The sequence below is a fragment of the Grammomys surdaster genome, unplaced genomic scaffold, assembly GCF_004785775.1.
Source record: "Grammomys surdaster isolate TR1022 unplaced genomic scaffold, NIH_TR_1.0 243, whole genome shotgun sequence".
Classification (NCBI taxonomy): domain Eukaryota; kingdom Metazoa; phylum Chordata; class Mammalia; order Rodentia; family Muridae; genus Grammomys; species Grammomys surdaster.
In genome coordinates this window covers 7283015-7292844 of record NW_021604688.1, presented here as the reverse complement: position 1 = coordinate 7292844, position 9830 = coordinate 7283015, and the positions used below count along the sequence as shown (strand labels likewise).

The 9830-nt window shown below is 38.1% G+C and overlaps 1 pseudogene; it reads left to right on the top strand.

Annotated features, from left to right (window-relative positions):
• Window positions 1–7576: 7576 nt before the first annotated feature.
• Window positions 7577–8102, top strand: LOC114627163 (annotated as a pseudogene).
• The last annotated feature ends 1728 nt before the right edge of the window (window positions 8103–9830 follow it).

Below are 9830 nucleotides of genomic sequence, written 5' to 3'. Positions count from 1 at the left end.
CTCCTCTCTCCTCTTTCTTCTCTCCTCCTTCTTTCTTCTCTTTATCTCTCTTTTCTCACTCTCCTTTCTCTTTCCCTCTCTCTCAAGTATTACCTTAGAACAAATATTCAACATACGACTTTCCTTTATTTTGAGGGTTTTTAAACCTCAAACCTCCACTGACTTGATGTAAGATGAGGTTTTCCTGTCCATGCTTCTCCCTGCTTCCCTTATGTCTATGACCTGAGTGCTCACTGTTGATCTGGGTTTGCTGCCAATCCCTAACATGCTCTTTCTTTAAGCCTCCTTTCTCTTTGTGTCAGCCCTTTCTCCTTAGCCACACAGCTGAGCCTCCAGGTTGCCTTCCACAATTAATAATCTTAAAAATTTTATTTTACTTTAACAATCAAGTTCATTGTAATTTCCTGAAGTGGAATGGAGAGTGACAACCTTAGAAGTCAATGAAAGACTGATTCAGTAGGTATTCAGAGTAAACCTTGCCATTAATCATGGGTTCTAAGTAACTTTACTGATAATGTTAAGAAAGAACCTTAGGAGAACAAGAATGAAAGATTTTTCTAATTAACCCTTTAATGCATAGACAGTTGAATGAGTCCATGAATTGATGAAACTTAGAGGCAATATTGCTGACTCTTCACAGAATCAGTATTCTAGCCTGGGTTATAATCCTAGCTGCAGCAGCACTAACACCATCAAGTTGGTCTGGATGCCCTACTATGCCCCTGCCTGTCCATTAGAACTTCTTATGGAAACCCTCTCTTTCTGTTTTTCCATTTTGTACCTCATAGAACAGTCATTAGATTAATGAAACTTTAAATGGAAGACATGCTTACCTTTCCACATATCCTAGCTCTGTGTATATGAACCCACATGTATTTTACATTCTTCTTTGTGTAAAGAGCCTCTAAATGTGAATTTCTTCAAGACTTTCTCTGCTGTGACGTTTTGCTCCTGGGATAATGGTCTTTAACATGTCAACTATCCAAGTGCAAGGCCATTTCTAGGCCCTTCATTGTTTCAGAGTTAAATTGAAAGAGGGAATCCAGCTGTTTATATGCAATATGCAGCAATTATGAAGTTCATTTCCAGAAGCTGCAGTAACCATGGCAACTTGTAATTCCGGAAGAATAGAGACAGGCTGTAGAGTAACTTCCAGTGGGGCCAACTTGCAACCAGAAATGGCTCAGGCAAGGCTGACGAGCAGCCTGTGCTGTTTACTTTGAGTTAGAAGCAGTTTTTGCAACTCAGACTCCCTTAATCCATAACCTCAAGTCCTTTTAAAGTTCAGTTATCAGTGAAACTTGAATTTCTAGATTTGCCAGAGTCTGCCCTAGAGGGCTAAATAGTTCAAATGAAACAAGAGCCGGCATTGTATTGATGTTTATTTCATAGCTTCTTAAACGCCAAACTCAAAGTCATCGTATCAAACTGACTGAACTTGAAGCCTGTGTTGTAGGAACCTCAGAAAGTTCAAATGAGGACCACAGAACCCAGACTATTGATATGCATGGCTTCTAAGAGCACACAGAATTCTTTGATATTTCAAGGAAAAAAATAGATAGGACTTGTGTTAGAATGGATGACTTTTTAGTGGCATTTTAACCTCATTGGGCTAGAATGAAAACTGGAGTTGCAGAAGTGGCAAACCAAGGTGAGGACAGGGAAGGAACAGAGAAAAGGTATTTTGGGGTCTGAAATAACTTAAAGCAATTTGGCCTGGGTTCAGAGTTGACTATGGTCCTCTCTGTCACCCACGTGTGTCTCTCTGACTAACAGTGTGCATCTCTACATGCTCCAGAGGGAAGCAGGACAATGGGTAACGAAGGGTCAACTTTTAAATGCAGCCTGCTCCAGCATGCACCCTGGGAAACTCATGGAGATGAAATGTTAAATGACTGCAAGCTGCAAAGGCATCAGAATTGGATTTTTGCTCTTTCTGCCTTTTTTGACTCTCTCTTTGATCCCTGCTGGCAGCACGCTGGGCATGTGTAAAAACCACAGTTCATAGATATCATTCCTATTGGGAAAGCAAAAGAAAAGCAGGCCCGATGGGCAGTAGGTTTTCTTCTCTGAAATGTCCAGGGGAGCTAAAGTCAGGGGATGCACCAAAAAGACAGGGGCAGACCCCCTTCTCTGTGGGCTATTTTATTTGTGATCTTTCTGACCAAAGGGTAAGTAGATAATCTTACATAGAACAGCAAGGATAAGGAAACATGAACTCATTGGCAGATTCCAGAACAAGGTTACTGTTCCTTTGAGCAGAAATTAGACCTTGGGAACAACTGGATATAGATGAAGAAGGTGCTAGAAAGATGACTAGCAGAAATTTAGCCATAAACATCCTAGGAGTGTGACAAAGGGGGATTTAAGCATAAAGAAAAATTCAAAATAGGAAGTAGATGCTTGCAAGAGAAGCACATGAAAAGAGTTAAAGACATGTCTGATGGGCTGCAGAAGGTGTCACATGAGGAAAAGAAAGACAGGTAATGACTCCCACTATTGTCTTCATATGGCTTCCCACCAGCTTCGATTTTATTTACCACAGATTCTTTCTGCTTCCATATGCCTCTTCAGTACTCGTCTGATGTTGCTCTCTATTCTAAACCTTGACTCTGAAATTGAAGCTTGTTCTTTCTTAAGGAAATTCATGAAAGAAAACATGGGTTTTGGCAAATGAGGGTACTGACTTTGAAATGTCATTAGTTTGAACTGCCATTATCAAGAACCAAGGAAGAAATTGTTTATAAAGAGCAAATTATTCTTGTTTATAATTACTGAATCTAAATCTTTTGAGTCTAGGAGCCTAACGTAGCTGGTCCTTTTAGGGACCCTTTTTGCCTTGCATGTTACTATATAGCCTTATACCCTTATATTGTTCATAAAGAAAGCTGGATAACTCCACACCCTCTCATAATGGGAAGGAAACTCCATTCATGTGTGCTCTCTCTTCATTTTTGTAGTTGTTTCCCAGTGGACTACCTTCCAAATACCATCAAATTGTTATTGGATTTCTATCCAAGAATTAAGAGGAAAGGAAAACACTGAGTCCATTGCAGCCACTCTTCTGCCTCTTATCTTTCTTTACTATAGTGAGTGAAAGGCTCACCAGAAACCCTTGCTTTCCTGTCACTTGTATGTAATATGTTTACATGGTGCCTGTCAGAGGCCTGGGCAATGACACATCACTAATTCCCACAAAGAATTCACGGAGGCTGTACCAATTGTCTTCAATGCACATTTATCAAAATAAAAGATCAGAAACTCAGACAACCAGCCTACAGAAAACAAAACAAAACAAAACAAAATCAAGAGATGGAGTAAAAGCAGTTTCAGATAGTGGGAAGCCTTTGTTGATCTTTCATATTATAAAAGTTGCAAGTAAATGTGGCTTAAAGTTTTTTAAAAAGTTTACAATCTCAGAAGATTTCCTAAAACATGTCATGAAAACACATCATAAGGTGTCCTGTATTTTTTAATACTCATGTAAAGTTTTTTGCTTATGAAAATAGTTCTACAAGACCGGTACACCATTAACTTGGGATACATTTGTAGCACGAGCCTGATTTAAACATTTCTGCAATTTTCCCTAACTTTTCTCACACTGATAGTTTGCTACTGAGCTTTTGATATTTATTGAATAGTTTGATGAACTAACTTTTACCCCGCTAACTAATTTTTTATAAAAGATGTTAATTTCTTCTGCTGTAGTATCTTCTTCATTTTGGCAGAAATCATGCAATTTAGAGATATCATTCTGGTCATGAGCTCCTGAACTCACGGAAATGGAGATAATATGAAACTTATTAGGTGACTGGATGGTGCTGAGATTACTGTTTGGCAACATCAAGGATGGGCTGGATGATATTTTGGAGAAGTGAAAAAAGAGAGAAGACATTGCATGGACATACTGTAGCTAGAAGGAGCAGAAGCCAACTAGATCACAGTGACTGGGCAAGGCTGAGGGTCAGAAACCACATACTGCAACTTAGAAACAGGAAACGCTGAGGGAGAAAGAGCAAGAGTGTGACTTACACATGAAATGAGTGCATCATGACAGTGGGTATGGTTATTAAACTCTGGGTCTGGTGTTTGGGTTAAACACTGGTATTTTAGGAAGCTATATGAGGAAAGGTGAGGCATGGCAGAAGTTACCTAATGCATACAAAAATATTCCAAACCTGTTTGTCACTGAATAAAGCTTAAGAGAAATAGCCAATGAGAGAGAAATTGGATACTTGAAGTAGGAATATAGATTTGGCCAATAAAAATACAAAAATGCAAAAATACAAATAAAAATATCAATTAAATTTGATATTAAAAATAATGAGTGTGATTTGACCATAAAGATGCCCCGTTCAATATTTGAAATATAATTAAATTAAAAATACCCAATATTGATGATATGCTCATTTAAAAACTATATAATAGTGGATAAGTATTTTCTCAGTGAAATTTTCCTTGTTTATGTGAAATTTAAACTTAATTGGTATCAATATTCCATATGACAATCTGACTTTGCAGTTTAACACATTAGGCACAAAGCTTTTGCCTGCTTGCCCTTAGGTTTGTGATGCCATTCATATCACTAGCTTCCAAGATACAGTATTCTTTGGAATGGAAACTATTCTATGGTAATATTATAGGTACAAAAATATCTGGTCTTCTCTTTAGAGATAAAATATTTGCCTGAAGTTATCTACTGATTATTGGTGCCAGTCATATGTATCAATTCCATAAAGAAATAATTATTGAGCACACATCATGTTCACAGTATGTACTTGGTGAATGTGTTAGTAATCTTCACCCTGAAGAACCCTGTCCTTTGCAGAGTGGGTGCCAAGATAAAAAGGTTTATCTTGCTCTGGGGAATTTAATTGTTTACATTTACTTTATCATTTTTCATTTAAGGAAATCACTCTCCCATGAACTTAGAAAGGTTCTATTAAGCGTAATGTTAATGGCAGTCTTGAAAGAAGTAATTAAGTAGGTACATTTTGAGAACCTTTCTTGCTAATAAATAATGTACCATTTATTATCCTTAACTAGGTCATATTCTCCACAAATCACGCAGGTGTTCTTTCTGTGTTAGTATTGAAGAAGGGTGCCCTTCCTGCTTCCTGAACCACCATTACCAACATTCAAAGACTGCATTCATATGTCCAAAATTTTTATCCTGCCCTTGTATCCTCATTTGAAGGTTGCATTATGAAGAAAGGCACAGAATCACTTAATAACTTGCAGTTTCCTGCAGCAGAAATATTTCAGGTAGTGTTCAATCCCTGCTGCCAAGAATCCAGCATCTTCACTCACAACCAGAGCTCTTGCGTCTACATTCTATGGCCAGGCTAATGTGCTTGGAGGGACTGGTTACAGGCTGAATATCTACCTTTGACTGGGATTATAAGAAGGAGCCTGATACTGGAGGTGAGGTAGAGAAATACTGATCTGATACCAGAATCAAGTCTAATAAAGTTCACTTCCGAGACTCTTTAGCATAGTCTGACAGGGGATAAGAGAGATAGGCATTTCTAGGACTTAGGTGTGTAGAGCTGGCCTCAACGTCCAAGGTTTGGGTGCCATTGAACTCAGAAGAAATGGAAGTCAAATGGGAGACCCTTCTTTTCAGGGTCTACTCAAGCTGTGGGGCATGGAATTCTTTCTGTGCTATTATCAGAATAAGCCGATTAGTATCTCATAAGCCATCTTGATGGAAAGGCAGACATTGAGAGGGCTGGTGCATAATCAAGAACTGAGACACATATATGACATAAACTGTAAGTAGTACTGAGATATGCAGTTAAAGTATCCTTGATTAATCTTAATATTGTTCTGTCAATAGTATGAAATTTAACATTCCAAACAAAATACTGGATACATAATTTTTGAAGAAAATGTACAGCTTGCATTTGAAAATATCCACAGTTTCGTTTTTGGTTTTGTCTTTTCAATTGTGGTAATTATTTAGCATTTTTCTTGTATATCCTAGCCAAGTACTCTACCACAAAATTCCTCCAACTCAATCCTTTATTTTCAACTTGTCTATGCAGTTCGAGGAGAGCTTAAACTCTCAAATGTTGACCATCGTATTGGTTTCCCATGTTTTATCTTACTTTCATATATTTTATTTTTCTGAACAAAGTCACTGTGTCTTTAGGAAGAGTTGTAAAATAATGTACAGGGGAAAAAAAGCAACTTAACTTGCCTGGACTTTTCCTTATGCTTTGACAAACATAGTTCCCTAACTATCCTTCTCTATGCCAATGTGTTGGTTAGTACCATTCAACTTTCCATCGTGCTGAAGTTTTCATAGGCTGCTTAATCTAAAACGGATGCTCAGCTAAGCAAACACAATGTGATGAACAAATCTCTATCTATAATAACTGACAGTATACATTCCAGCATCAGGGATTGTATATAGCAATCCATCCCTCACAGAGGTAGTCTGACAAGATACTAATGTTAAGGACCTGAGAACAGGATGGTCTCTGAATCCAGGACAGATAACTTGATATGTTACTTACCTTTTCTTCTTCCTCTATTAATGTGATTCAGTCATATGTATCATTCAGCAAAATTTGTGGAACCCCTTCAATACAACATATTATGTAAAAATAGCTTATCCAGAAACCATGTATGGTTGTAAATGACCATAACCTCCTGCATTCAAAACAAAAACAAACAAACAAACAAAAAGAGAACAAAAACAAATAAAACAAGACAAAAACTGAGACAGAAGAATCATTGTGAGTTTAAAGCTAAAACAGTGAGAAACTGTCTCAAAAATAAATAAAATTTGGGGCCCGAGAGATGGATCAATAAGTAAAATCACTCCTTACTAAGCTCAATTACCTGAATTGGATTTCCAACACCCACATGGTAGAAGGAAGCAACTTATTTCTCAAAGTTATTTTCTGATTGCCATTTCCAGAGAATCTGACGCCCTCTGCTGGCCTCATCAAGCTCTTGAACTCACATGGTACACAAACTCATCAGTGCAAACGTAACATATGCACACAACAAATAATTAATAAAATATTTCAGATAGTTAAAAGAAAAATTTAAAATATCCATCAACACTTTGTCTATAAATATACAAAATTTTGCTTTAAAGCTTAGGTGGACAGAAAATTATTGCTTTATCATTTATTTGTTATACTATATATACTATAAAGTATTTGACTGTCAATGTCGAAGGGCATCCATATACATATAAGTATGGTACTTCTCAAAAATACTACTCCCAAGAGAAAGAGTGTCGTTAGGCTTACATTCATAAAGAAAAACCAAGAGGAAAGCATCAGAAAATTATGTGAGTGTATGAAATGTGCTTATATTCTATGTATGTATGTAGTGTGTATGTGTGTATGTTTGTATGTATGTTTGCATGCATTCATGTATGTATTCATACACTCAATCACACATATGGCCCTCCCACATAGAATGGCTAAAACATTTTGTTTGTCCTCAGCATATTTTTTAAAATGTGATACTTTGTCTTACAAAATATTATGACTTAGAATAAAAGAATTCTTCATGGCCTTTATTTCTCTTTTTTGACAGATAAGAAACAATTTGGATGGGGAAGAAGAAGATGGAGGAGAGCAAGGCAAAGTTTGAGAATCTCTGCAAGCTCATGAAGGAGATCTTGGACAAGAAGGTTGAAAAAGTGACAATCTCCAATAGGCTTGTGTCTTCCCCCTGCAGCATTGTGACAAGCACTTATGGCTGGATAGCCAACATGGAACGGATCATGAAGGTTCGGGCACTTCGAGACAACTCTACAATGGGCTACATGATGGCCAAGAAACACCTAGAGATCAACCCTGACCATCCCATTGTGGAGACCCTGCGGCAGAAGGCCGAGGTAGACAAAAACGACAAAGCTGTCAAGGACCCGGTGGTGCTGCTGTATGAAACTGCTCTGCTCTCCACTGGTTTCTCACTTGAGGATCCCCAAACCCACTCGAACCGCATCTATTGCATGATTAAACTGGGCCTGGGCATTGATGAAGATGAGGTCACTGCCCAGGGCTGCTGTTCCTGATGAGATCCCCCCACTGGAAGACGATGAGGATGCCTCTCGCATGGAAGAAGTGGATTAAAGGCTCCCAGCAACCCCTGCCCTCTGTATAGTATCCCTGCGTCTCCCCCAGCAGCCTTGACTGGCCCTGACCCACCTGGCTCATGTCTATAAGAATCTCCTATCTTGTCCTTGTGCCTTAAGGCAGGAAGATTCCCTCCCACAGGATAGCAGGGTTGGGTGTTGTGTATTGTGGTTTTTTTGTTTTATTTTTTTCTGAAATTAAAAGTTTGCAAATAAAGAAGATGCAGTTTAAAACAACAACAACAACAAAAACTAACTAACTAACAAACTGTGAAGAGAAGGCATCCATTGAAATATTTAAATCAGGGCTGGTAGATGACTTACACCTACCTCCTTGTAACTCTCCTCTTATAGACAAGGAAACTGAGGCTGGAGTAGTTGCCATAAAGATTAAACTGCTACAGAGCTAATTTATAATACTTTTAGGAGAAATTCAGTCTCCCTTGGCCCACAGTCCAAGGCCTGAATTATACCACAGTCTCCCACCTATTAAAAGAAGATCGTCTATTAAATTATGTTCATGTTAGAAGTTATGTTTCTGAGCTGAGGCAGAAAGCCAAAGCAAGCATTCTACGTACTACTAACTTCAGGAAATGATCAAGACATCAACCGTCCAGCTATTTGCCCCAGGTGTATTTATAAGGACTCTAAATCACCACTGTAAATGTACCCAATGAAGAAATTTACATTTAGCAGAGAGAAGGTTGAAGGTATTTCTATAATAAATGTTGACAAATAGCCTGAGAATGTGCAGACAAGAGTTTACCCTTGTGGGCTATGCTGTCTTGATGACAGGTGCTGGACTGTGTCCTCAAGGACCTATGTCTGCAAGACTTTACTTTGGATGATGGAGTCACATCTCGTGGTATTGCCACCAAGGACTTACACATGCTTTCCCTGGTGTAGTCAAAAGGTCAAAGCATGTAAACTCTATCGTTTTAGGTTGGCACTGCTTTCATGTGCCGAGGTTACCATATGATGGCTCAGTTTTTGATCAGCATCTACTATAATAGTCTAAAGAAATGGATACCAGAAAAGATCATGTGTGCTTTTAATCCCTGTTCTGAGGCCAATCCAATATTGTCTCATTGTTTGAAACTTCTAATATCACGCATATTTCATTCTCAGTTCTCAGGAAGAGCCAGTTCCCAAAGTGGGCAATGAAACCTATCTGGAGATACTTGAAACAAGGCCTATAGGATCATAAGTATGAGATTGAATAGGATAATGGCTGCCCTCTCATAAATTTATATTTTAGTAGATTGGTGAACAAGGGACTCAGAGGCTGTGTGCATCTCAGTGTTGTATAGCTTCAGGATAGTGTGTATCTTGTGCATTCTCTGAGGTGTCCTTCTTTTTTTCAGATAATAAACTACATCCTCTGGTAACCATTTATACATGAACATACTCTGTGACATAGATGTTTGATATATGGCCTGATAGTTTACTTATTAATAAATTATAAAGTGGACACCCTAATATCATCTCTTCCAAACATATCCAATAAATGTCTATTGAAAAGTTAAAAGTAAAATAAACAAAAATATTTTAAAAGTAGAACTTTTATAAACTGACGTCAATACCCCTTCACTGCAGACCAGCTTTCAAAGCATCAGAAGGCACCGTGTATTCATCTGAAGGAGGGAAGTAGCAAACAATCTTATCTAGCTATGATGTCTACGAACCACATCAATGGCCACCAAGACACAATAAATGTTAGGGTCCA